The sequence below is a fragment of the Macaca thibetana genome, chromosome 5 (genome assembly GCF_024542745.1).
Source record: "Macaca thibetana thibetana isolate TM-01 chromosome 5, ASM2454274v1, whole genome shotgun sequence".
NCBI classification, from domain to species: domain Eukaryota; kingdom Metazoa; phylum Chordata; class Mammalia; order Primates; family Cercopithecidae; genus Macaca; species Macaca thibetana.
Window position 1 is genome coordinate 182,239,720 of NC_065582.1, and position 25,469 is coordinate 182,265,188.

General features: G+C 53.5%; 1 protein-coding gene across 34 annotated transcripts in view; it reads left to right on the forward strand.

Moving 5' to 3' along the window:
- The window catches only part of LRPAP1 (LDL receptor related protein associated protein 1), a 768,843-nt gene that overhangs the window by 701,377 nt on the left and 41,997 nt on the right, over window positions 1–25,469 (forward strand). Inside the window, exon 1 of one of the 34 annotated variants that reach the window (XM_050792161.1) lies at window positions 13,505–13,508. The exons of 15 other annotated variants lie outside the window; for them this stretch is intronic. The gene's annotated coding sequence lies outside the window, so the exon portion shown is untranslated. Of the gene's footprint in view, window positions 1–13,504; window positions 13,509–23,944; window positions 23,949–23,974; window positions 23,979–24,004; window positions 24,009–24,034; window positions 24,039–24,065; window positions 24,070–24,095; window positions 24,100–24,125; window positions 24,130–24,155; window positions 24,160–24,185; window positions 24,190–24,215; window positions 24,220–24,245; window positions 24,250–24,275; window positions 24,280–24,305; window positions 24,310–24,335; window positions 24,340–24,365; window positions 24,370–24,395; window positions 24,400–24,425; window positions 24,430–24,485; window positions 24,490–25,469 lie in introns of those variants that run through there. 18 more of the 34 variants (XM_050792163.1, XM_050792164.1, XM_050792165.1 and 15 more) reach the window with 18 other exon arrangements.

A 25,469-nucleotide genomic window follows, 5' to 3' on the forward strand; every position in this document is an offset into this window, starting at 1 on the left:
GCAGGAGTGCAGTGGTGCAACTTCGGCTCACTGCAACCTCCACCTCCCAGTTTCAAGCAATTCTCCTGCCTCAGCCTCCCAAGTAGCTAGAATTACAGGCGCCCGCCACCACGCCTAGCTAATTTTTGTATTTTTAATAGAGATGGGGTTGCACCATGTTGGCCAGGCTGGTCTCGAACTCCTGACCTCGTGATCCATCCGCCTTGGCCTCCCAAAGTGCTGGGATTACAGATGTGAGCCACCACACCCGGCCTCGATTATTGATTTTTTTAAGGAATTGGCCCACACAATTGTGGAGGCGTAGTGGGTCCAGAGTCTGCAGGGCAGGCCGACAGTCTGGAGACTCAGGGAGCAGTTGGAGTTTGAGTCCAAAGGCCACTTGCTGGCAGAATTCCCTCTTCCCTTGGGGAGGTCGGCCTGTGTTCTAGTCAGGCCTTCACCTGATTGGACGAAACCCACCCACATTATGGGGAGCCTTCTGCCCCACTGAAGGTCAGCTGATTTCAGTGTGAATCTTATCTGAAAAGCAGCCTCACAGCAACATCCTGACCAAGTACTTGGGCACTGTGGCCCAGCCAAGTTGGCATAAAATTAACCATCACAGAGACTATTACAGCAGGACAGATGGCAAGAAGCATCGAGGAATAAACCTAACAAAATACGTGCAAGATACACAGAGAAAAAATACGAAATTTTACTGCACGTCATTAACGAAGATCTAAATAAAAGGAGAAATAAAACATATTTGTTTTCAAAAAATAAACACATACATGGATTGGAAAACTCAATAATATTACAGAGATACCAGTTTTTCCCCAAAATGATTTGTAGAGCCACTACAATGCCAATCACAATCCCAAGTGGTGTGTGCATGTGTGTGTGTGCGTGCATGTGCATATGCATGTGTGTGCACATGTGTGCATGTATGTGCATGTGTGTGCATGTGTATTCATGCATGTGTGCATGCAGTGCATGTGTGTGCGTGTGTGTGCATGCATGTGTGTGCATGTGTGTGCATGTGTGTGTGCATGTGTGTGTGCATGCGTGTGTGCATGCATGTGCATGTGTGTGCATGCATGTGTGCGTGTGTGCGTGTATGTGCGTGTGTGTGCACACGTGTGTGCATACGTGTGCGTGTGTGTGTTAGTAGACTTTAACAAGATGATTCTAAAATGTACATGGAATTAGAGCAGGCATCGCTGTGAATCTATTCTGATTCTGGTGTCCAATAAAGATCTTTTTTAACTTTTTTAAAAAGAGCCAGGAATAGCCAAAATATTCTTAATGAAGAACAAAAAGTGGGAAGGTTGGTCTTTCTGTTCCCTAAGATTTCCCTTAAAGCCTTAGCAAAGCAGACAGTTAGGTTTCGGTGCACAGGTAAGGCATACCAGATGGACACAGGGCAAGCCTGGCCGCTGGAGGAGAGAGGCAGATCGATGCGGACAAGACAGTCCCATTTAAAATCAGTTTGGAGAACTGATTATCCATAGAGGGAAAAATATTACTTACACTCCTGCTCTGCACTGTCCACAAAAGTCAATGCTGAGAAAAAATAATTATAAATCAAAAATCAATACCAGGTGGATTAAATATGAAAGACGAACCCACAGATCTTTTGGAAAGGCATAAAGGAGAAAATCTTCTGACTTCAGAGTAAGGAGACATTCCTTAAGCAAGACACAAAGGGCACAAGCCATAAAGCAAAAGAGGAATTAATTGGACTTCATTGAAATGTACTACTTTCTGTTCATCAGACACCACATTGAAATGGAAAGATAAGACACACTGGGAGAAGATGTCTGCAGGACGGATAATTGGCAAAGAGTCACTTAGGAAATATATGAAGAACTCTCGTAACTATTCACCAAAAAACAAAAAATATTTAACAGACAAAAGACTTGAACAGGTGCTTCACATAAAAGGAAATCCAGATGGCAAATACACACAAGCAAAGATGCAGAACCTCATTCCCTCCCAAGGAAATGCAAATCATCAAAATGGTAAAATCTCAGGAAGCTTGGAGAATTGCTTGAGCCCAGGAGTTCCAGGCCAGCCTGGGTGACATAGCAAGACTCCATCTCTAATAAGGAAAAAAAAAAGTTTAAAAATGTTCAATTCAGACAAAACCCAGTGTTGACAAGGATGTGGAGCAGCAGTACCTTTTATAGGTAGCTGCTGGGTGTGCACTTTAGAAAATCATTCAGCAGTATCTAGTAAAGTTGAAGCTGTCCAGACTGCTGGCAAAGTAGCTCTATTTCTGGCTATTTTCTGTAAATACCTGCTTGGAAAAGATGGTTCCAATGTTTACAGTGGTCACAGCAGCATTTCTTCAGTGGTGCAGGCATACCATGGAATACTACACAGCCAGGAAAATGAACAGCGACAGCTACACACAACTGCAAAGAGGAATCGTCAAGCCTAGGCTGAACAATAGAAGCAAGTCATGGAAGCATTCCCAGGATGCGATCCCATCAGGTAGCATTCAAACACAGACAAAAACTAAACACCTGTTTAGGGGTGCCTACATGAGTGGGAAAATTGGAACTAAAAGGCAGAAAATGATTACCCCAAAAGTCAGGTGAGTGGTTCCCAAGGGGAGAGGGAAGGAACCCAGGAAGTTTCTGGGGCGGTGGCAATAGCATGTCCCTCCAGGGGCTCACATTACCATTCGTGTGTGCCATTTGCTTTATGGCAATAAAATCATATTGTTTATAAGGATGCCCTGCTCTGCCCAGTGGTCGGGGAGGGTCTGTCTGGCCCTGTGCAGAGACAGTCTAGGTGCAGAAGTGCAGAGGGACCAGGGGTGAGCCCAGTTCTGGGACCAGGCTGCTGGGAGACCAGAAACGTGGGGGCCAGGGCCCTCTCTGAAGCCATCTAATTTGGCTGAGTCACACATGGGGCTGCACCTGTGACGGCCACAGAGGCCCTGCGGCTGTGCCTGGCAGACACCTCCCTGCACCGGAAGGGCTCCCACCGTCTCTGACCAGTCCCCGCACTGTACCTCCTCTTACAGGAGCCCAGGAAGGAGCCCAGGCAGGCACCCCCTCTCCTCCAAGACGTGGCACAGCCCTGTCACAGAAATGGGAGAAACTGCTTTGATCACCCTACAGTGTGACCCTGTCCCCACTGACTCAGACTCCAGCTCCCCTCACCCCAGCCCCCTTTGGGGACATATTGGTCCCCTTCCTTTACAGAAGAATCTCAGACTGGCTGGCTCTGCATTTGCCCAAGCCCCACGGCAGGAAATAGGCTTTGCCTGGTGCCTGCACCACGCTCTCCCTTCTCCACCCCCACCACCAGCAGCCTGTGCCTGGCCCTGTTCTAGAACATAATGTGGGACCAGCCCTGCCCACTGTGAGAGCCTGTAGGAGGCAGCTGGGTGGGGCAGGGGCAGGCTCTGAGGATCCAGGGATCATCCAGGGGACCATCCCCACCAGGCTGCCCAGAGGGCAGGCAGAGTGACCAGCAGGCTCCTGGCACCAGAGGGGCCATGGGCTTGGCAGATGGAGGTGGATGGGGACAGTGGGAGCTCCCCACGCCACAGGGCAGCAGACTTCAGGACAGGCAGGCAGAGGGTCTCAGGCGAACCTGGAGCTGAAAGCATTTAACGTGACCACAGGGGCCATGGGGCCGCAGGACCAGGGCAGCCCCACAGAACGCAGGGAAGACGACTGGTTCTCAAGCCCCATCTGGAGCCAGGGCTGGGGCCCTACCTCAGGGACCCACGTTGGGGACACAAACAGCCTCTCCCCAGGTCTCTCTGCGCCCTGTGCTCCCAGGGAGGAGCTATGGGGATGGGCTGTCTACTGTGCCTTCCAAGGCCAGCTCATTTATTCCTGGTCAGTCCCTGCAGCCCAGACCTGGCCCTGTCGGGCCCTGAGGGCAGTGCAGGGAGAGCTTAGAGGAAAGCCCCCAGGGAGACTGGATTCCCTTTGGTGAGGCAGAGGCTGTTCACCATGGAAAGCCACTCCCTTCTCTTCATTTCCCAGAGCAACACATTCAGCTCCACTTAGCTCTCTTCACAGCTGCAGTAGGACATTGGTCTGTGTCCAGAACCCCCAGAGGCTACCCCGCCTTAATGCACACACATGTCGGGATGAGCCAGCATCTAGCAGGATGCCTGGCTGCAGCTCATCACAGGCAGTGTTGGCAGGGGCAGGCCACAGTCCAGGCTCTGCTCCCACACACACCCACACTCACTGACCCATGGCCCTTACCAGGAGCCTAAGAGGTCAGTGCTCCTTTGTCTCCATGGACCAATGTCATCCAGCGAGAAAGTGGTTGGGGTGGGATTTGAACCCAGGCCATTGGTACCATAGCCCACACACTAACCACTGTGCTCATGATCACCAGATCACTGTAGGGGACAAGATGGCAAAGTCAAAGAAAAATGACAGAGCATAGGGACAGGGCCAGTCTCTTCAACAATGAGAAGTCAGAAAAGTCTGTGGGTCCAGAAGCAGCTCCCCTTTAGGTGTAGGTACTTTTTTTCTAGTGTCTGCTGCCTACTAGGTCCTTTAATAAATATTTCCTAGGTAGATAGGTTGATGGATGAATGGACAAGTAGATAAATGGATGGATGGATGGATGGATGGATGGATGGATGGATGGATGGAGGGATGGATGGATGATAGGAGGATGGAAATGGGTGGATGAATGACGAATGGATGGGTGGGTGGGTGGGTGATGGATGGACGGACGGCTGGATGGACGGACAGATGGATGGATGGCTGGCTGGATGAATAAATGGGTGGGTAGGTGGGAATGTTAAAGGACAGGTAGATAGCAGGATAGAAAGAAGGGAGAGTAAAGGGTAAATAAGTGAGTGGATGGATGGATGGATGGATGGATGGATGGATGGATGGATGGAAGAATAAGTTGGCATGGTGCTAATGTGATATTTATTTTATGTCCCCAAAGGCATTTTTTGCGCATATGATAGATTATTCAGAAATTACTTTGGGTTTTAAAAAATTAAAATTTGCATGTACTAATGATACAAAATCAGAAACGTATGTTTTTCTCCCTTAAACTATTGAGCTGAATCTACAAATATTATCATTATAAGTTTAAGAAATCTCAAAATTCTTTCTAAAAGTTGTCTCATTAGCAGCAGGTCCTACTACTTAATAAAACACCATCAAAAACTTAATCACATTAACAAACTTAATATATTAGATCTTGCCTGACAAATCTTTCCAAATTAAGTAGTTCTTTCAAATTTAAAAACATAACTTCTTAATATGATGAAACTTAGATTCTCTTAAATGTCCCAACATTCTACATAAACTTTATGATTTCAACTGATAGTCATAAGTCTAATTCAAGTAATTAAGTATATATTTCAAATTTTAATTAAAAGGCTGAACTGTCCTTCTAATAACCCAAAATCTCTTAAACATCACAAATGCTTATAATACCAAACATACCCAGATTCCTTCACACAAAACTATGAATACCGAAAGTTGATACCATAAAACATTTCTGCACCTAATTCTAAATATTCCCTTGGGTTTAAACATGTTTTTTCACTAAGGAACCAACCAAGAGATTTGGGAAGCATTATCTAGGTAATTGGAGGTTAGAAAATACTAGCATTATCAGTCAGTGTGCTGATGGTATTTTCATCTACCACACAGACGGGACTTGAAGAAACCTATTTATGTTTTGTTATAGGGACTCCGGATCTTAGAGTTTGGTTTTGAGCCCTTGACCCCATATAGAACTTGATCCCGTTCCTTTCATGCACATCTATAAATCCCACCCAGGGGGTTCAAATGGATTTGCATTTATCAAACTTCTCCATGATTGGCATAGTGTTCCTGGTGAGACCTGGAGGGTGGCTCCCAGGTTCCCAAACTTGGCTGGAGCCCTGAAGCAGGCACAGCTAATCTGGTTGATCTACTCCTTCGCACTCATGGAGCAGATGGAAAACAGCCCAGAGGGGCAGCACAGGAAGCAAATTTGGATGATCCAAATCTCAAAGCTGAGTGGGAATCTGTGGACAAAGCTTCTAAGGTCATACCAGTGATGTGTGGTGTTTGGATGAATGGATGGATGGATGCATGCATGCATGGATGGATGGGTGGATAGAGGATGGATGGTGGGTGGGTAGATGGATAGATGGGTGGATGGGTGGGTGGACCACAGTCTGATGGGTAGATGGGTTGATAGGTCGTTGTTTGAGTAGGTGGATAGAATGGATGGACAGAAGTTTTATGACTGTATGGGTGAATGAGGAGTAGTGGATAAGTAGGTGAAGAAGTCAATGGGTAAGTGAGTGAATGTGCAGGAGGATCATGCATGAATGGGTGAGTGGATGTCATGGGTATATGGGTACAGGAGAGGTAGATAAGTATGTGTACAGAAATTTGGATAAACGGATGGATGTGGGTGTGTTATGGGGTGGTTGGGTAGGTTGACAGATGGATGGGTGGATAAGTATTGTGTTATATGGGAGGAAAGAAGTTTAGTTAGGTTGGTGGGTGAATGGCTGAGTGAGTAGTTGGATGTAGACATGGAAGCTGGCTGGGTGGATGGATGATGGGTGAGTGAATGAATGGGTGGGTGGGTGGGTGATGAAAAAAAGGGAGGATGGATGGGTGGATAGATGGGTGAGTGAATGAATGAATAGGTGGGTGAATACAATAGGTGGATGGATGGATGGATGGATGGATGGATGGATGGATGGATGGATGGAAAAATGGATGGATGGATGGATGGTTGGATGGATGATGAAAGAAAGAAAGGGTGAATGGATAGGTGGGTGAATAGAATAGGTGGATGGATGGATGAATAAATGAATTGGTGGATGAACAGGGGGATGGATGGATGGATGGATGGGTGGATGAATGGATAGATAAGTGAATAAATGAATGGGTGGATGAATATGTGGATGAATGGATGGATGGGTGGATGGATGGATGATGAAAGAAAGAGAGGATGAATGGATGAGTGGATGGGTGAGTGAGTAAATAAACAAATGGGTGGATGAATGGGTAGATGGATGAATGGGGGGATGAATGGGTAGATGGATGGATGGGTGGATGGATGGTTGGATGAATGGGTAGATGGATGGATGGGTGGATGGATGGTTGGATAAATGGGTAGATGGATGGATGGGTGGATGGATGGGTAGATGAATGGGTAGATGGATGGATGGGTGGATGAATGGGTAGATGGATGGATGGGTGGATGAATGGGTAGATGGATGGATGGGTGGATGAACGGGTAGATGGATGGATGGGTGGATGGATGAATGAATGAGTGAGAGGATGGGTGGGCGATGAAAGAAAGGAAGGATGAATGGGTGGACGGGTGGGTGGATGGATGTATGAAAGGATGGAAGCTGGCTGGATGCGGGGGTGGATGAGTTGAATGGACAGATGGGTAAGTGGGTGAGTAAGTGGGTGGGTGGATAGTGAAGGAATTAATAATAAGTTATTATTATAAACATTACTATTATTATATAAATAAGTTTCCAGTTTAGAAGACTAGTATCCTTCTGAGAGCTCTCTCAGAGGGTCAGGCTCTACAAATTCACTTCCTGGGCTGCCCATCTCTGGGTTGTTACCCCATTTGCTCCATGAGTGTGAAGGAGTAGATTGGCCAGATTAGCTGCGCCTGCTCCAGGGGCCCAACCCAAGCCCGGGTGCCTGGGAGTCACACTCCAGGACACTCGACCCCTGCCCTCTGGGGCCAGGGTCAGCAGCCTCTGGCCAGACTCCTCCTCTTAAAACAAGCTCAGGCAGGGAGAGAACACTGCCCTTCTCTGGTTGCCATGGAAAATCCTTCATCGCTTGTTTTTCTCTTCGACTGATTAAGGAAAGGGAGTCATAAAATGACAGGGCGTCACTGGGCCTTGCCGCTGGCCAGCTTTGACTTATCCCCTGACATTTCCCAGGAGCCAGCTAACCTTTTCTGCCATAAATAGACTGAAGTGGGTCCCTCGAGGCGGTCTAGCCTGAACAGAGTCCGTCTCAGGGGAGGCGGGGACCCGGGACACAGCAACAGGAGCCGGGTCATTTGAATAACCAGGAATGAGAGCAGACGGTGCTGGGACTGAGAGCACAGCGAGGACCCTGAGGAAGCCACCAAAAAACAGCCTTTGCAGCAGTCAGGACTGCTGCCAGGACCAGCAGGCAGAGCCCAGGGAGCAAACACCCGCTGTCCCTCCCTGGGGTCCCTGCTGTGTTCCCAGGCGTGACACTCGCCTCCCAGGGCAGCAGCCTGGCCTCTGCTCCTCTCCAGCAGAAACAACCCGGGGATGCTCCCGGGTCAATGTGCTGGGGTCCTAGGGGCTTTGGCAACTCCCAGGCGGGTTCCACCACAGATCCTGCTGCCTCGATCCAGAGGGCTTTCGGAAGGCGCCCCTGCTGTGGCGTCGCAGAGGAAGGAGACCTGGGATGTGGTCAAGCAGGGTTGTGTATACAGCAGGATACCTTCGTCTGCCCTTCCAGCTATAAATCAAGACTCAGCCACGGAGAGGGAGGAGAAAGTCCACAGGGGCTGAGCCTCCTTCCCGGCCCTGGTCTCAGTCTCAGGATTGAAGACTTTAACCCCAGAAGGCCCTCAGGAGGCCGCTCAAGCTGGCACCCTCGAACTTGTGCTGCGATGGGGGGTGACAGGGCGAGGACAGAGCCTGGGGTCACAGGCCGGGAAACTGAGTTGCCTCAGCTCACCCATGGTCCCAGGGCCAGGACAGGGCAGAGACCGAGACCGAAGTCAGGTCCCACCCAGAGCCTCAAGCCCAGTCCCCACCGTGCTGCCCGAATCTGGGTCCTGATGGCGTCCCCGCAAGGCCGCCCTCATGAAGGGACTCGGGAGGTTCACTGGGTGAATGAATGAGCACAGTGAATGAAGGCCGAGCTGATGGCTAGGAGCTGCCATCCCCAGCTTCCTCCAAACACAGACAGCCTGATGCGCAGGTCTCAGACCTGGGAGGGGGCCTGGGCTACCTGACCCCGCCTCTTCATTTACTGATGGGGAAACTGAGGGCCAGTCTGCCACAGCAATGCCGGGGGTGCCTGAGTCTCCCCCTCCTCCTCCTCCTCCTCCTTCGCCTCCCCTTTCCTCTTCTCCCCCTTTCCTCCTTCTCTTCCTCTTCCTCCCTCCCTCCCACCCATCTCCCTCTCCTGAGCCCAGCCCTCCTCCGCAACCAGGCTTGTCCCTCTTTGGATCCAAAAGAGCAGGAACTGCCCTGGGGCCAGTCAGCACGAAAAGGGATGACTGTCTCTTCCTCCAGAGGACAGGGACTCTGCCCCGGGCACTCTGAGGTCAAACCTGGTTCCCACTCAGACCATGAAGATACCATCCACTAGGTCAGAGTCATGAAGCCACGGGTCCCAGGGGACAGCTCAGGTGGCCGCAGGGCCAGACTCTAGCAGGCTGCCCTCTGCCTCCTCTGTTAGCACAAACGCCCCCTCCCCTCAGGCCTGAACTCTGATACGGGCCACTGGGCACCGGGCCCTGTCAGGAACAGGAGGAGGCCACAGCCATCCTCAGGAGAGAACAAAGGACACACAAGCCTCCGGGGAGAGCACTGGGTGGCAGTGACAGGAGGGGCTACTCGGGATTCACGAGCAAGGGCCAGGCAGCTTGGCCACCTTGGAGAAGCCGCTGCACCCCTCCAAGTCCAGGTTTCCCTCCTGCAGGCAGCACCGGCATCTCCTCCTGGGGGCGCCGAGTGGGTCAGCCTAGGCCGGGGAGGTCGAAGGGTTCCGTGAGCTGTGAAGTGCCGGCACCTGCGGGGCGGGGGCGTTCGTCCTGCAGTCAGGCTGCCCTGGAGGGTGGAACACATCTGCACTGTTCCAGCGGGAGGGGTATGCCGTCCAGTGAGGCCCAGCTCCCCGAGCCTTTCCTGATGGCACTGGAAGAGAGGCAGAGTGCCAGAAGCATATAAAAGGCCTGGGGACTGGTGCTGGGGGCACGTGGCCAGGGCGACGCTGGGTCGGGCTGTGTCCCCCCAGAGCACTTGCAGCAGACACAGCAGGGGCGCGAGCTCCAGGGTCCTGGGGTCCATCTCCCTCCCTGCATCAAACCCTCTCTGCTGGAAATCCATGGAGTGGTTCCTCCATCCTGCTCCGAACCTCCTTGACTGATCCCGCTGACCGGTGCCCTGCGCAGCTGCCTGGAGACCAGAAGATTCCATATGGCTCCATTCAGCTGCCCAACACCCCCATGGCCAGGAGGCCACCCTCCCTAATTCCGGCTTTTCTCCGTGTTTTCCCAAGTACGGGGCACTGGAAGAATGTGTGCACGAGACATTCTTGCAAGCCAGAGCCCGCCGGAGGCATCCAGGAGAGCAAAGCCTCCCCTCTGGGTCTACAGATTTGCCCGCATTCCCCGGAAATAAACCTGCGGCCCCTCCTCACCCCGCAGAAGTTGGCTGATCTTCCAGGGCAAAAGGATACGTCTTCCCTGTGGCAAAGACAGGGCAGGATGGCCAGCAGTCCCCTTAGAAGATCGAGGGTTTCCTCGGCTGACACACACCTGCTCTGTTTGCCCCCCTGAGATGTGGGGGACAAGGCAGAGAGAGAAGGACATGCTGTACCCTGAGTAATAATGGTCAGGACCCTCCAGGTTTGTTGGTTCCTTACTGGTCACGTTTTCCGAAGTGCAGCGCAAACATGGCCGCTACTTGGCCACTTGACTGCGAGTTCCTGTGCCTCTCGGGTCACCGGCGTTTATCCCTGGCTGTGCCCACACCTCACCTGGCCTCCCAGGCCCTGTCTCCCCGAACTTCTCACAGCACGCTCCCCTGCAGTCTGTCCAGCCTCCCCGGCCGCCTTCCACGTCTTGAACCAGCGGTGTGAGTTCCTACCGCGGGCCCGGCGCAGGCTCCTTTGGCCCTGCTGAACCCATTCTCATCCTTCAGGGAGTCTCACATAGTTTTTGTTTGTTGTTTATTTTTTTTTCCTTCCAGCTTTTATTTGAGGTTCTAGGGACATACACGTGCAGGTCTGTTACACGGGTAAGCTGCATGTCACGGGGGCTCGGTGTACAGATTATTTCATAACCCAGGTACTGCGCATAGTACGACAGGTGGGTGTTTTTTGTTTGGTTGGTATTTTTTGTTTTTGTTTTTTGTTTTTTTTCTGAGATGGAGTCTTGCTGTGTTGCCCAGGCTGGAGTGCAGTGGCACGATCTCAGCTCACTGCAACCTCTGCCTCCTGGGTTCAAACAATTCTCTGCCTCAGCCTCCCGAGTAGCTTGGATTACAGGCGCGTGCCACCACACCTGGCTAAATTTTTCTGTGTATTTTTAGTAGACATGGGGTTTCACCATTTTGGCCAGGCTGGTCTTGAACTCCTGACCTCGTGTTCCACCCGCCTCGGCCTCCCAAAGTGCTGGAATTACAGACGTGAGCCACCGTGCCCGGCCAACAGGTGGTTTTTCTATGCTGACCCTCCTCCCGCCTCCACCCACAAATGGGCCGGTGTCTGTGCGTCCATCTGTACTCAATGTTTAGCTCCCACTTATGAGCGAGAACATGCGGTATTTGGTTTTCTGTTCCCATGTTCATTCACTTAGACAGGAGTCTCAGAATAAACACAGCCTCCTCAAGAGAGGCCTTCCCTGGTCACTCTCCCAAAACTAGTCACTCCCTCTCCCTGTCCCCGTCACTCTTTGGCATTTTCATCCATTCATTCACTCATTCACTCACAGAGCATTCACTGTGCCCCGCACTTCCAGGCTTCATCTGGGCTCACAGGATACAGCCGTGAACAGGACACACGCCCTGCAGTCATGCAGTTCAATCCCAGAGGCAGACAGAAGAGAAATCCAACACAGAAATGGCCACTGGACTCTCTGCTGCTCTGCGCTGAGGTTAGAAAGGGAGGCCAGGGCAGAAGCCGCCCAGGTGTGGGGTGAGCTGAGCGAGGGGACGCAGCACACACTTCTCCCGCCCACCCCACACCCCTTTCCCGCCCACCTCATACCCACACCCCTCTCCCGCCCGCCTCACACCCCTCTCCCGCCCGCCTCACACCCCTCTCCCACCTGCCTCACACCCCTCTCCCACCCGCCTCACACCCCTCTCCCACCAGTGTCACATCCTTCTCCTGCCCGCCTCACACCCTTCTCCCGCCCGCCTCACACCCCTCTCCCACCTGCCTCACACCCCTCTCCCACCTGCCTCACACCCCTCTCCCACCAATGTCACACCCCTCTCCCACCAGTGTCATATCCTTCTCCCGCCCGCCTCACACCCCTCTCCCACCCCCCTCACACCCCTCTCCCACCAATGTCACACCCCTCTCCCACCAGTGTCACATCCTTCTCCCCCCGCCCGCCTCACACCCTTCTCCCACCCGCCTCACACCCCTCTCCCACCAGTGTCACATCCTTCTCCTGCCCGCCTCACACCCTTCTCCCGCCCGCCTCACACCCCTCTCCCACCTGCCTCACACCCCTCTCCCACCAATGTCACACCCCTCTCCCACCAGTGTCACATCCTTCTCCTGCCCGCCTCACACCCCTCTCCCACCTGCCTCACACCCCTCTCCCACCAATGTCACACCCCTCTCCCACCAGTGTCACATCCTTCTCCTGCCCGCCTCACACCCCTCTCCCACCCACATAGCCCTTCTCACTCTCGTTTTCATGCCGTCTTATTCCAGGTCCTCTGCAGAGCAGACACCAAGCAGGATTAAACGTGCAAGGAGACTTTTTAATGGAGGGAAGCACCACCCTGAGTGGAGGCCAGGAAGGCTGATGAGCACAACACCTCGACGAACACAGGGAGGCCGGGTGGAGGCCCCTGGGAGGCTGAGGAAGGTCTGCAAGGCCATCTGGATGACCATCAGCAGGGGCCCAGCATCCCAGACACGGGCCTGCCTTGGTGTCCCGGCCACGCAGGGAACACCTGTGACGCTGGATCTCAGCCTGGTCCTCTGCAGCTGGAGGTACACGAGACAAGTCCTGTGAGCCGTGGACAGATGCTCTCCACACTGAAATGTCCCCCGTCCCAGGCACTGCCCAGCCCAGAGCCCAGAGCTGCACCGACGTGCAGCAGATGCTTCACTGATGAGTGAGTGGGGTGTGTGCTAAGGGACAAAAACAGCTGTAAGCCCTCTACCCCACATGCTGTGTGCACACCCCTTTACATCTTTCCGTATGACTCAGGGACTCCATCGGGGAGTAGACCGTCTTTCTCCACCCCCTGACAGGAGCCTGGCCATGTGACCTGCAGGGCCACAGAGGCTGGAGAAGCAGGCAGAGGGGATCACCCCCCACCGGGCCATGCTGGCGGGTAACACACAGTGGGACTCACGGAGCGCAGGCACCGGAGAGAGGCCTCTCTTCCTCACACGCTCCCATGAAGCAGAAGTGTAGGGCATCCTGGCAGTGTTCTCGCAACTGCGTTCTCTTCTGTTCGCGCTCCGTGAGCCCCTCTGCAAGCGTCCCCGCCATCACGGGCTGCTGGGGCATGATCCTGTCTGCCTGCTGTTCACGTGACCAGGATGATTCCTGGAGCGCCAGCTGGAGGCGGGCAGCAGACGGGGGGCAGCATGGACATGGACAAGGCTACGCACGGGCCTGGAGAGGCCCACAGGCAGGGACCTGCTTCGCGCAAAGCTTCAGGCACTGCTGTGCTTCTTAAGGCATCACCTCTGACCGTGTCCTGGGGCTGGCTCCCCCTTGTTTGCAGGAAGCCTGTGACTCCTCCACGGGACCGTGCTGGGGCTCTGGAAGGTGACACTAACCCTGTCATCCCCATCTCTCCAGCTGACATCAAGCCCAGCATCAAACAAGGGAGGGAGACCTTCCAGAACTTCCAAGCCACCGGCTGACCACAGAGACTGCCACCAGCTGAGACCCAGGAAGCCATCACCTGATCCAGCAAGCATCAGCTAAATAAGGTAGCTGGTGTTTTAAGCCACCCAGGTGCAAGGAGTTTTATGCAGCCAAAGCTGGGGAGCCCAGACCGCTCTTCCTTGGGTCCCTACGTGCACTGGAGGCCGAGGCTGAATGCAAGAGCCCGGTCCCTGCGGAGCTGCAGATGCAGCACCCCCCACGCCTCCAGGATGGGGCTCGGGCTCCAGGTTCTGCTGCTGTCTGCCTCCATCAAGTATACACATGAGGAACTCCACAGGACAACACAGACCTGCTTCCATTCATCTCCCAGCTAGCTCTCCAAACTGGAAAAAGATGATGCTGTGAGTTTTTATTCCCTACTTCCCAACAAAAGTGAAGGAGAAGGCCGGGCAAGGTGGCTCACGCCTGTAATCCCAGCACTTTGGGAGGCAGAGGCGGAAGGATCACTTGAGGCCAGGAGTTTGAGAACAGCCTGGGCAACATGGCGAAACCCCATCTCTATAAAAATTTAAAAAAAAATTAGCCAGGCGTGGTGGCACGCACCTGTAATCCCAGCTACTCGGGAGGCCAAGGGGGTGGATCGCTCGAGCCCAGGTGGTCAAAGCTGCAGCGAGCTGAGACGGCGCCACTGCACTCCAGCCTGGGCGACAGAGCAAGGCCCAGAAGCGAAGAAGAATCATCCTGGTCGTGGGAACAGCAGGCGGAGAGGATCCCCAGGCCACGCTGGCGGGGGACTCGCAAAGGGGCTCACGGGGCACGCACAGAAGAGAGGCAGTCAGAACACGGCTGCAAGAAGAGCGCCAGGACGCCCTGCATTCCTGCTTCCTGCCTCACCCCACAGCCGTGGGGCAGACACGGACACAGACACACACATCTCTAGCATTGCTAAATCATAACTCATTGTTAACACTGACACTTTAATGAAGCCCAGTGCGCAGCAAATACTCAAAATGTCCCAATTCTCCAAAATTGTCCTTTCCAGCCACATACACATATACAGGATCCAGAAGTCCCAGAGAAACACACGTTGCAGAGGCCTTGACAGGGCTCTCCAGAGCCAGATGAGCTCTTTTCCTTTAGTGACACCACCGGCCTCCAGGGTCCGGCCAGCTGTCCGGTAGGATGCAGCACAACCCGGACTGGCCCAGCGTGAAATCTGGGTGTGGCGTTCTGGGCTGCAGCACTCACAGGAGACACTGTCCTCTGCCCGTCACAGCAGGGGACATGTCAACTGTCCCTCCCAGGTGATGCTACATCCAGTCGCGGGGGAAGGACTGTCGCCAGCTGCTCCTGCGTAAGCCCCCTCCCCTTTGTAACTGGTGGTCCTGGGAGCGTGAGTATCCTGTTCTCCAACAGCCCTTAACTCAGTGACTTTGGCACCCGAGTTAGTTGCCTGTGGCTGCTGTAACAGATTACCACAAACAACACAAGTGTGTCCTCTCCCAGCTCTGTAGACTGGAAGTCTAAAATGGGTCACACCGGGCCAAGGTCGGTGTCGGCAGGGCTGCGTTCCTTCTGCCTGCGTTCCTGGGCATGTGTGTGGTCCTTTCCTCGGTTTCCAAAGCCCGTCCCTCCAAGCTCCGCGTCCATCACTGCATCCCCTCCTCAGGCTCTGACCCTCCTGCCTCCCTCTTAAAAGGACCCTGAAGATCACCAGGGCCCACCTGGATAATCCCGGGTGGCCTCCCTATCTCCAGGTCCCTCACTTAGCCACGTTTGCAAAGCCCCGCTTGCCGTACAAGGTGACCTGTGATTACAGGTTCTGGGGCTTACAGGGCAACCACCTTGGGATGCTACTCAGACGACTTCAACATCCACTGTTGATCTTCACCTGAATACGTTGATTCCAGGAGGACTGCACAAATGGGACTTTCAAATCCATTGCCTCTCCCACACTGGCTGGATTGTTCTAGGAGGAAGTGCTCCCTCCTTCTAGGGCCGCCGTGGACTCACCGATACCATTCATCCAATGTTCTTCTTCCTATGTCCCAAATTTGGCACCAGAGCCCCTTCTGCCCGGCCTTTGTGTCCTCTTGAAGCGTCCCCATCTGTCCTCAAGTGCATCCGCCCGTCTGGTGCAACACGATCCACACTCCCGCTCATCCTGTGCCCACCTCGACCCAGATCTGAACTCAGGCCTTCTCGGGAGCCCTGGACCCACAGCTTCGGAAACCACCCGTGTGACCCCATGTGTTGGGTTAACACTGATGTTAGCTCCTTTCAGTGGTGAGAGGCAGAAAATGGATTTTTTGGAATTATGAATTATTGCTGCAGCTTCCGATCCAAGCACAAGCACCCAGGAACCTTCTTTGTCTCCCGTTCCACATCTGTATCTCCCGCCTCCCAGCGAGAGAGAGAGTCCTGGTTCCGAGGAAGATCACCATGCTGCCGGAGGCGACCAACCCTCCACCCACAGACAATGGTTTCAGACGACCACAGCAGCGCTGCCATCCCGACAAAGCCCACCTGCGACTCGGAGCTGCAGGTCCCCACAGCCAGAGGCCCCTTCGAAAGCTGCTTCCCTTCTTTTCTCCATCTGCTGTTGCTGTCAATTGTTTTAGGCTCACTGATTTCTGTTTGAATTCAATGTTCAATTTTTTTGTGCTTGTTGATTTAATTCCATTTCTGAACATGAAAACATTTACGTGTTTCAAAAGTCAAAAAATATGTAAAGGATTCTCCGACTTCTCACTGCACCCAGTCCTCCCAGCTGGTGGTAAACTGGTTCTGGGTTTTCCTTCCCGGGTTTCTCTATGCAAAATCAGTCTCTCTCTCCCCCTTTCTCTCTCCCCCTCCGCCTCATACTTACATCTGTGTGTACAGTTTCTGTGTGTGTAGCTTGTGTGCATCATTTATGTGTGTGTGTAGTTTCTGTGTGTAGTTTCTGTATGTAGTTTATATGTGTGGGCAGCTCGTGTGTGTGGTTTATATTGTGTGTACAGGTTGTGTGTGTGGTTTATGTGCCTGTGTATAGTTGCCTGTGTAGTTTATATGTGTGTACTTTGCGTGTGTAGTTTATGTGTGTGCATAGTTTGCATGTGTAGTTTATATGTGTGTAGTTTGTGTGTGTAGTTTATGTGTGTATACTTTGTGTGCATGGTTTATCTGTGTGTGTAGTTTGTGTGTGTATCATTTATATGAATATGTAGTTTGTGTGTGAAGTTTATGTGTGTGTAGTTTGTGTGTGTGGTTTATATGTGTGTGTATAATTTGTGTGTATAGATTATGTGTGTGTAGTTTGTGTGTGGTTTATATGTATGTGTATAGTTTGTGTGTATAGATTATGTGCGTGTAGCTTGTGTGTGTGGTTTATATGTGTGTGTATAGTTTGTGTGTATAGATTATGTGTGTGTAGTTTGTGTGTGGTTTTTATGTGTGTGTAGTTTATGTGTGTGTACTTTGTGTGTTTTTTATATGTGTGTATAGTTTGTGTGTAGTTTATGTGTGTGTACTTTGTGTGTGTGGTTTTTACATGTGTGTAGTTTATGTATGTGTGTAGTTCACATGTGCATGTGTAGTATATGCAGTGTGTGTGCATGTGGGTGATTTGTGTGTGTATTGTTTAGTGTGTAGTTTATGTGTGCATGTATAGTGCGTGTGCGATTTGTGTGTATAGGTTGTGTGTGTAGTTTATGTGTGTGTGTAATTTACATGTGCACGTGTAGTGTATCTGCCTATGTGATTTCTGTGTGTAGTTTATATGTGCATGTGTAGCGAGGGAATGTGTGATTTATGTGTGCGTAGTTGACGTGTGTGTGGTATGTGGGGGTGTGTGTGGTTTACATGTGCATGTGTGGGGTGTGCCGTGATTTGTGTGTGTGGTTTATGTGTATGTATGACGTGTGTGATTTGTTTGAGTGTGGTTTATGTGTGTGTGGTATGTGTGATTTGTGTGTGCGGTCTACATGTGCATGTGTGGTGTGTGTGGTGTGTGATTGTGTGTGGTTTACATGTGCATGTGTGGTGTTTCTGATGTGTGTGATGTGTGTGTGTGGTTTACATGTGTGTGGTGTGTGTGATTTGGGTGTGGTTTACGTGTGTGTGTGTGTGGTTTACATGTGCGTGCGTGGTGTGTCTGATGTGTGTGATTTGTGTGTAGTTTACCTGTGTGTGTGTGTGATTTGTGTGTGGTTTGCATTGCATGTGTGGTGTGTATGAGTCTCCCCTTACACTCCCTTTTCACCCACCTGCAGATGCCCTCGGCACTGCTCCCACCCCACTGAGCAGCCTGTCTGTACTCCCGTGCTCCGGCTCCCTGAGGTCTCCCCCGGCCCCCCAGGCTCCCCAGGCTCCCCAAAGCCACATGATGCCCCGCGCTGTGGCCGTTCCCGTTTGCACAGCCCCGCCCGGTGAATGAGCGCTCAGGTTGTTCCCAGGGTCTCGCTGCGACCAATGAGGCCGTGCTGCATCCCTCAAGCATGCACTGTTCCCTATTTGCAGAGGTGTCGCCTCGGGGGAAATTCCTAGAAATGGAATCACTGGGTCAAGGGGCAAAGCCCGTGTAATTTTGTTAGCTACCGCCACCTTCCGCTCCCTCTGGGGAAGGACGGTTTCCCTCCCAGTGTCTGAGGGAGCCGGTTTCCCATGGCCTCCTCCCCCAGGCGCAGTCATGCTTTTGAGTCGCTGCCAGTCTGATCCATGAGAAATTGCATCTCAGCGTTAGCTTGTATTTGCATTTCTTTACTATGAGCCTCTTTCCCTATATTTCAGAGCCATTTGTTATTCTGTTCCACAGTCTGTTCATGGATTTTACCCACTTCTCTATGGAGTTTCTGGGTTTCTTTCATTGGCTTAAGTGAACCACGCACACAGGGAGCCGGAGGCCAAAGGGACGTGAGAGCTGCCCACAGGAGGACCAAGGAGGCGACTGCTCCACAGACGAGCTGGGGAAGCCCACCCGGGGGGAGATGGTGGGCTTGTCGCCTTGGCTCTAGAAGCAGTGGGAAAAGCACAAAAAGGTCACCCCAGGAAATTCCAGTCACAAGCCCACCTCAAGAGCAATGTGGCCAGAGCTCTCGCTCACTGGACGCCCGGAAAAGCCCCAGGCCAAAAATTTAGTTTGAGAGAGTCCTGGCAACCCAGGCTTCTGGCAGAAGCAAAGGCGAAACCTTTCCAGAGAAAGGCATTGGAAACCTGGACCTCAAAGAATCCTCCCAGACAGGGGTCCGGGGAACGCAGCCTTGCCACCTTACAAGCCACCCACACACAGGAGAAAAGCTGCCCTCCCCACTACAGGAGCTCACTGCAACGGCGCCTGGGAAACGTCAGGACCACTCAGCCGGCCACGAGGCCCCTGGAAGGAGAATGGCCTGGGTGCAGAGCGGCTGACCCCTCGCCCGTGCCCCTGGGCCTCCTGAGGAGAGAAAGCCCCAGGTCCCCAGAGTGCCTGGGCAGCCCCTCATCTCCCTTCACGACAGCCCCTTTGGCTATGACCGGGGGGGAAAGAAATTGAATCCCATCATTTGGGACTTTCACTTAAAACTCAAAGTTTTGAGCTTTGGCTTTTAAATGGTGAGGGCAAGAAAATGCCTTTTCACTCTAAAGTCTAGGAGCTGTAATTTGCAAGGGCCTTTGACCTACAGACTTCTTCTGTCAAGTAATGCAGGAGTGGAAGAACCCCCCACGTTTGGGCCGCTGTGTGTCACAGTCTTGCCGTCGCCACAGCAGAGCTGCCATGTCACGTGACCGGGCAGCTGGTCACCGCGTGGATGGCGGGTGGGAGGTGTGAGTTCCAGCTTTGGCACAAAGGAGCTTTGGGTCGGTTTCATTAATCCTGGTGTAACTGCCCAGTGTGTTCACCTCACCAGCTGCCTAGACACAGCCGATTTGTCAAGACAGGGGAATTGCAAAGGAGAAAGAGTAACTCACGCAGAGCCAGCTGTGCAGGAGACCAGAGTTTTATTATTACTCAAATCAGTCTCCCTGAGCATTCAGGGATCGGAGTTTTTAAAGATAATTTGGCAGGTAGGGGCTCAGGAAGTGGGGAATGCTAGTTGGTCAGTTTGGAGATGGACTCATAGGGGGTTGAAGTGAGTTTTTCTTGCTGTCTTCTGTTTCTGGGTGGGATGGTGGAACTGGTTGAGCCAGATGACTGGTCTGGGTGGTGTCAGCTGATCCACGAGTGCGGGGTCTGCAAAATATCTCCAGCATTGATCTTAGGTTTTACAATAGTGGTGTTTTCTCCAGAAGCAATTTGGGTAGGTTCAGACTCTTGCAGCCAGAGGCTGCAAGACCCCTAAACCATAATTTCTAATCTTGTAGCTAATTTGTTAGTCCTACAAAGGCAGACGGGTCCTCAGGCAAGAAGGGGATCTATTCAGGAAAGGGCTGTTGTCAATTTTGTTTCAGAGTCAAACCATGAACTGAATCCCTTCCCAAAGTTAGTACAGCCAGGAATGAATAAAGACAGCTTAAAAGTTAGAAGCAAGATGGAGTCAGTTAGGTCTGATCTCTTTCGCTGTTATCGTTTCCTCAGTTATAATTTTTGCAAAGGCGGTTTCACAAGGGTAAACCCAAACCCTGCAGTCCTGGGAGTGGCTTCATGAAGGGGAGCCCGACGGTTCTCCTCTCCCTAGGGGAGGTCTCCCAGCTGACCACAAGTGTGACCACGAGGCCCTTGGGTAGGGCAACAAAAGGCCAGGGAAGGTGGGGGCGTCCTCCCTCCCGAGCCTCCTTCCACGTGGAGAAAACCGACTTCTCTGACCCCTGCCTCTCTCCCACCGTTTGTCACCCACCCCCACACAGGGAGGGGTTGGCAAATCCAGGCGGGGTCTGCAGGGCGGGCTGAGCTCACTCTCTGCTGCCACCTAGAGGGCGGCCTGCTCTGCTGAATGGGGGAGGCTCCCTGGAGGCCGGCATGCGCTGCACCTTTGGGCTGGCAGTCCCTCCACTCTGGGGTTCAGGGAAGGCCCCCTTGGCCTTCACTCTGAGTGGATGGATGGGTGGATGGATGTATGAATGGTTGCATGCACGCATGCATGGATGGGTGGATGGGTGAATAGGTGAGTGGGTGGGTGGATGGATGAGTGGGTAGATGGGTGGATGGGTTGATGAGTGGGTAGATGGGTGGGCAGGCAGATGGGTGAATGGATGGATGGATGAGTGGGTGGGTGAGTGGATGGATGGGTGGTTGGGCGGGTATGTGGATAGATGGAAGTATTGGTAGATGGATGGATGGATGGATGGATGGATGGATCAATAGGTGGATGAGTAGGTGGATGGATGGGTGGGTGGATGGATGGATGGATGAGTAAATGGATGGATGGATGGATGGATGGATGGATGGATGGATGGATGGATGAGTAGATGGATGCATGAATGGATGGATGGATGGTGGATGGATGGATGAGTAAGTGGATGGACAGATGGGGAATGGATGATGGATGAACAAATAATTGATGGATGGGTGAGTATGTGGATGGATGGGTGGGTGGATGGGTGGATGGGTGGATGGATAGATGGATGGGTGGATGGGTGGATGGATGGATGCATGTGTAGATGGGTGGATGGATAAGTGGATGGATGGGTGAGTAGGTGAATAAGTAGATGAATGGGTGGGTGGGTGGCAAGTGGATGAGTGGGTGGGTGGAGAAATACATGAGTGGGTGGATGAATAGGTTACACAATAAAGTGCCACTGCCAGAGCAGTGCAACACCGTGCTTTGCACTCACCTCTGCCATGGAAAAAGTGGTTCCTTCCCAGGCTCTCACCAGGCTCACACGGGCTCTAGACCCCTGCACCCCCAACAAGACTAGGGGCACAGGGACTGTCTGCTCAGCTCTGCATCCAAGCACCTGGCCAACACCGAGTGAGTCACAGAGAACCAGGTGGCCTGAGAGAAGGACCGATGACGGATGGGCTCACCCATGTCGCTAGGAGGCTTGGGTCCTGGTTCTGTGGCCCCACCAGCCAAGAGCTTGTGGATATTCAGAATCAGGCTTTCTGGTTTAAGCCTGGGCATGCAGCACCAACACTGCCTGCCCATGGGCTCTCTGGGTCAGGCCCTGCCTCACCAGTGCCAGGCCAGGCACAGACAGGCTCAGTGGGGTGGGCTAAGTAGTGCTAGAGACCCAAACCAGGCATCAGAGGAATTGAAATGCCCCCAGGCTGACTCCCACTCAAGCGGGTCCCCCCCCCGGACCCATGAGGCCATCCCCTCTGTCCACCTGCTGCCACTCTGACAGCTACAACCCACCCAGGCTTGGGGCTGCCTGGACTCTGCCTACAACTTCACAGGCTCACTCCCGTGCTGTCCTTCACACCTGGAGAAGTGCCAAGGTCACCAATGCCACAGAACAAAAAACTACATGCACTCTGCACCCTGCTCAGCCATTGAGACAGCAGATTCTGTAGCTTTGGGCAGTTCCCACATCCTTCCAGTCCTGATCTTTCCCCTGGAAGCCAAGGAGCATTCAGCGCCTTCTCTACATGCTCTTGGCCGCTGTCCACAGGTACGTTGTTGTGGAACTATGAGCGAACCCAGAGTTCTCCCCAGGGACCCCAGCATAAAACGAACTCTCAACACATATGAGTGAATAAAATTGTCCCAGAAAGCTGGAGACTTTACACAGTGGCTACAATGTCCCTAGTACACGGCCGCAGTCCAGAAGGGAGAGAAGGAGCTGTGCACCCCAGGAAGCCAGAGCCCACATGCACCTGCCCAGGGGCTGTGCACGGAGCCCAGGTAGGTCCAATATCTTGGCTTTCAGAATAATGATGTAAATACAGGGACAAAGACGGAGCAGGTGCCACTAAATGTGCAAACCCTCCACCTTCTTCCAGTGAGGCCAGCAGGGCCTGGGTAGGAGCAGCAGCCCCTACCTCCGACCACCTCCCTCCCTGCAGTGGGAAGAGCAGCCCAACCCCCAGGCTGCAGGGGTCCACAAGGTGTGCTAGTGTGGCTCTAACCCCAGCACGCCCTGGTGCGAAGCTGTACCCAGGGAGATGTTATTTGCACCCCAGGCTGCCTGTGGTGCTGCAGAGTGGTGCAGAGGAGGGAGCAGGGCACATCTGGAGTCTATATCCCTGCCTTCCCTAGGGAGTCTTGGGCCCTCTCCATATTCAAGGTGAGGGGAGCAGAGGATCTCCACACAGGTCCCCTGAGTACCTCCCTTCTCTTTTTGCTGATAGAGAGCTCAAGGCTTAAGGGTTTTGGAACCAAGACGTGGTCACTGATGTTAGAGGAATGGCTCGCTCTCCCTCCTGGCATCCCCACCTGGTAAGAAGGGCGATTGACCCTTTCCAAAGCACCCTGGCTGCTGTAGGAAGAAGAATGGAGCCCTCAAGCTGAGCCCACTGGCCCCGTTCAGCCCCTGGGCTCTGCTCTGCAGACAGCCTTCCTCAGCAGCTGCACAGCTCAGGGCTGCTCTTCCCTGGCTGCCGGTAAGCCCAGGTAAGCCTCTGGCTGCCCAGCAATTCCAATACCCAGAGAGAAGAGCCAGCGGGGCAGGCCACGCTCTCACCCAGCCATCTGCAGAGGGGTCGGGACCCCCTGAGTCCTCCCTTCTCAGTAACAAGCTGCCGCTGTGTTTTCCATTGTTTTTCCACAGCTGATTTCTCAGTCGGTGCAATCACAGCGAGGACAGACACTGATGCCCCTCCTGAGACCTCTCTGCCAGCCGACGGTGTGGACCCTGACTCCACAGCAGGTGTGTACAGGCCCTCCAGCTGGCCCTCAGTGGCCTGGAGTGGCTCGTCCTGGACAGACTCGCTGCTATGACGCAGGGGGAACCGCCAGGAGTCCCCAAGCAAGGTGATCTCCGAAACGCCGTGGCGTTGTTCTAAGCCAGCAGCCTGGCTTACCCATAACCTCTCCGCTGTGTGACCTTGAGCAAGTGCCTTAACCTCTCTGAGCCTCAGCTCGCCCCTCTCTTAAAGAATGGTCATATATGACACACAGCAAGGTTATGCGGAATATCAGCAACAAGGAATCCACTGCAGTCAGCGGTACAGGTGCAACTGGTTGGAGCTGGTGTCACAGGTGGTAAAAGAATTTACCGAGACAGTCGTGGGTAAAGAAAGCCCGAAGACACCTTGCAAGAGAACAGCGGGCAGCAGACAGAAGGCCCCTCCCAGGGGCAGGAGCCGGGGGGAAGCGTCACGCTGGAGAGGCCACACGCAGACGGGGTCACGCTGGAGAGGCCACACGCAGACGGGGTCACGCTGGAGAGGCGACAGGCAGACGGGGTCACGCTGGAGAGGCCACACGCAGACGGGGGTCACGCTGGAGAGGCCACACGCAGACGGGGTCACGCTGGAGAGACGACAGGCAGACGGGGTCACGCTGGAGAGGCCACACGCAGACGGGGTCACGCTGGAGAGGCGACACGCAGACGGGGTCACGCTGGAGAGGCGACACGCAGACGGGGTCACGCTGGAGAGGCCGCACGCAGACGGGGTCACGCTGGAGAGGCCGCACGCAGACGGGGTCACGCTGGAGAGGCCGCACGCAGACGGGGTCACGCTGGAGAGGCCGCACGCAGACGGGGTCACGCTGGAGAGACGCCAGGCAGACGGGGTCACGCTGGAGAGGCCACACGCAGACGGGGTCACGCTGGAGAGGCCACACGCAGACGGGGTCACGCTGGAGAGGCCACACGCAGACGGGGTCACGCTGGAGAGACGACAGGCAGATGGGGTCACGCTGGAGAGGCCACACGCAGACGGGGTCACGCTGGAGAGATGATATGCAGACAGGGTCATGCTGCTGGAGCTACATGCGGAGCGAGGTATTCGGTAACAGGAGGTTGTGCAAGTGGGCTGCTTGTGGTTAGCCATCTCTTAGAACAATGGCTCTCCCCTACCCTAGTTCCTGTTCTTGCCAGCTAGGGCCTGTGTGCCATGGAGCAGTGCAGGGGAGGGAACCCCTTCCTCGTTTCTATCAGCCAATCAGAACTCCACATTTTGGTTTCGCTGCATATAACAGAGCAATTCCGACAAAAGAAGCACAAACAAGAAAGAAGCTTATTTCTTTCTGAAGTGAGAATCTGGGGATGATTGATTTGGGGTGAGATGGCAGCTCCACGATGTCCTCAGGGACCCAGATCCCGGCTGTCCTGCTCCTCATCCTCCACACATGGTGTCTAGCCTCAAAGCCACTCCATGGTCCAAGGTGGCTGCTGGAGCTCCAGCCATCAAGACCAGGACAGATGGAAGAAAGCTGGGAAAGTACAGGGCAGAAAAGGGCCCCTCCCAGAAGTCCCAGCTGAGTCAGCTCTTTTTTGAGCATCTTCCTGGAAGTCTCCCGCAGCACTTCTGCCTTTAACCCACCGGCCATGACTTAGTGGCTCGGCTCCACTTAGCATCAGGAAGGAAGCGGGGAGATGCAGGCTTTCATTCTAGCCAGCTACATGCCCCACCACACATCAGGGCTCTGCTTCCGCGGAGGAAGGGAAGAGCACCGTGTCTGCACAAGAGGATCTAGACCCGCCGTAAACGCGAGCCACGCTAATGTCAGCATCCCCGGAACAGTCTGGAACAACATGGCCTCGCGCCACACTCAACCTCCCGCCAGCCTCCGACCTGGGCAGTGTCCTCACTGCACCGCAGCCTAGAGAGGAAGCCAGGGTGCAAAAGGGACAGAAAGGGAGAGAACCGGAGGCCAGGCTGACCCAAGCAGCCAGGGAAGGAGGACAGACCCAGGAGGCAG